Source organism: Lactuca serriola, chromosome 4 (genome assembly GCF_051521515.1).
Source record: "Lactuca serriola cultivar US96UC23 chromosome 4, Lser_US96UC23_V15, whole genome shotgun sequence".
Lineage (NCBI taxonomy): Eukaryota > Viridiplantae > Streptophyta > Magnoliopsida > Asterales > Asteraceae > Lactuca > Lactuca serriola.
The window spans coordinates 11,274,614-11,277,821 of record NC_136411.1 but is presented as its reverse complement, the minus strand read 5'-3'; positions in this window follow the sequence as shown (position 1 = coordinate 11,277,821).

Below are 3,208 nucleotides of genomic sequence, written 5' to 3'. Positions count from 1 at the left end.
ATGTTTACAATCAAGTCAAAACCCTGTTTCGCAACATAGGGTGGCACGACTTGTTGAGGGTCCATGAATTGAGCTATAAAGTCCCAACAGCTGAGTTTCTATCCTTAGTTTATTTGGACCATGGGATCCTCTCCTTCCGTCTAATGAATCAAGACTATGATATCTCTTTGGATCAAATCAATGCCATTGTGGGGGCCCCAACGGAAAACACATTTGGCCCCACTGACCCAATTTAAGGATACTTTGACTTGACATGGTGGACCCAACTCACCTAATTACACCCATATGTCTCTAGCGCTGCTAAAGCCTCATCACTTATCCATCCCGTGATGAAGGTAGCCAATAGAATCATTGCTTCGCTCATCGCCCCTAGAGAGGAGTGAAGCACCATCAACGCGCTAGAACTCAAAATCCTCTATGTAATGACCCATCCCGAGAATAACCTCATTCCTCATTATGGTCAGTTTCTGTACCACAAACTCATCCGCCTGAGCACATCCCGATTGGGAAAGATTGTTTGTGGGGGTATTGTCAGCATGCTCGCCAAGAGTGCCCAAATCCGAGCCCCATACCCCGGTCTCCATCAGCCACTGCCGGGTGAGCCTTATCTCGCCACTACTGTCCTTGAGTCCATGCGACTCTTCTGTTCGGCAAGCGATGGAACATACCATTGGACCATGGGTCAAAATCATGATCCAAAGCTCCTCATCACACCAGAAAATAAAGGCATTCTTGATTTCCGAAATCCCATTCACATGACCGATTGGAAAATCATTCCATACATCTTCCCCCACGCATAATCCACCGAGGTAGATGAGAAAAGTGAAGAAAACGAGGAAGATGGTGATGATGATCATGATGAAGAGGAGGAGGAGCCCTACCATGCTTCTCCCACTATTGGTGCCAGCTCATCCCATTTTGCTGCACCCCTGTCTTATCATCAGCAGTATATGGATGAATTCCAGTAAATCCATACCCGCCTCGACACCTACCAGCAAGATATTGCAAGCTTGACCCAAAATTTTTCCACCTTCACCACTCAGTACGCTCGGGATCAAGAGCGTCAATGCAAACATGAGGATGACTTCTGGGCTTGGACCCGAAACCCTAGCTACTATCCTCTTCCTCTACCTCCGTTTTAGGTTGTTCCACCCTCTCCAAGCATCGGGGACGATGCTTATCTTTAAGCTTGGGGAGGGGTAGACTTGTATATTAGGTTCATTCATACTCATGCATGCATTTTCTTATTTTCAAAATTTTTATTTCATTTTCCAAAAATTTTATTTTATTTTCTCTTATTTTCTCCTTTCTATTTATTTTCTTATTTTCATTTTCCTTGCATTCTGCATTTGTTCTAATATATATATATATATATATATATATATATATATATATATATATATATATACGAGATGATGACACTGTTTACATACAATTGCTCCATGAAGTGGGAAATCGAGAAATCAGATGAAAGAATTCCAAGGCGACCGGATAGTTACCGGAATCGTAGAATCAGCTGTCATAACTAGGAGACCCAAACACCGTAATTCGAGACCCCAGCCTTAGATAATAAAAAAAATGAAATATTGAAACGTTTTTGTGGGTGGTAATAACAGCTTTAGGATGATTTGCTTCTGAATGTTTAAAAAGAATCTTTATCGGCAACTCTGAACCCACAAAACACGTACCTATCTGTTGACACGCGTTACCCTCACGGTAACAGAGAGGTTAAGTATCAGATCCACACAGTCAAGAAAGAAGAAAGGGTACAACTGTCACATCCAGTACCCCAATTAGAAAGTTAAGTGCCAAAATGAAGAAACTTTCAGAAATTCAAAAGTTGATTGAAGAATTCAAAGTTCAAAATGAAGATACAAATCCAAGTTCAATCAAAATCAAAAGCCGCCTCAAAGTCAAGTCTGGCGAATGAAGAACTGTGTGACATGATACTAGTGGCTCTCAAAAAAGTGAAAGCATAGGAGCTGGGCCCCTTCGGGTGGGCTCACTGTTTCAACAAAAGTTGATTCGCTGTGACGGGTTCTTAAGGATTCGTCGATTCTGATTCTTGACTATCTAGTCTTAAGGACATGAGATCCCGAACTGTGTTATTTTTGCTCGCAAAAGCTAATTAAGGTATGAAGTTTAAATAAAAATATGGTTGGATTATTGGATTACACTGTTTCATGGTCTTCCTCACTTTGGGAGTCTGTGATATGTGGAAGGTAGCATGATGGTCGCCTAGGTATTAATGATCGGAGCCCCATTGATGTAAATTCTGATCGTATATGTCCATCTTTATAAAAATAAATCAAAAAATATTACTTGTGTTCTTAAATTTTTTTTCTTTGGTTCATCTTTGTTCCTTAAGTATCTTTTGTACATATGTTTCTTTTTCATGGTCTTCATTTCATGCATTCATTCTTAGCTTTTAGGATCTTTATATCCCTATCTGTTCTATATTTCTTTTTGCCATCTAGAAATCGTCCTGTTTGTCCGGTTCTTGTTCTTTCTTGAGGACAAGAAAGGTCTAAGCTTGGGGAGATTTGTTAGGTGTAATTTGTGCACCTTTTTGCACACCTTTTAGTCCCATTTCATGCATCTATTTAGCATAATTGTCCTTCATTTGTCTTGAATTTAATAACATTTTATGTTAGTCTCTAGAACAACCTTATTTGCACATTTTCATGTCTTTTTCAGGTAAACTGGAGGTTGGAACGCGCTTTGAGAAGTGTCGGGAAGCATTGGTGAAGATTTCGGGATGATCGGGCGAAGAACGAAAAAATTGGAAAAATCAAGTTTGGATTCGGAGTCAGAGGGGAACACGGGGCGTGTTGAATTTACACTAAAAAGTGGGTACGGGCGTGTTTGACCAAAATGGGAGCTGTTAACCACGCTGAACACGGAGCGTGTCAGTTTAGTGCAAATCTAAACTTAATTCATTCGTCTAGTTGTCTACTCGTGTTTTAAATTTGTTTGTTTAGTCATTGCATTCTAAACCCCCCTTATTACTGTTGGTGACCATAGTACCTTACGCAAAGAGGTATAGACTAATTATCCCGTGTCTTTGTGGATCGACCCTGCTTGCCTTGTACCACCTGTTAGTGCAATAAAGTAGTGTTACTTTGGAGTATATCATACCCATATTATTTGTTGGGTCTGACACCCCTAACACTGCTCTTTAACACCTCCATTCCTGACAATCAGCAAC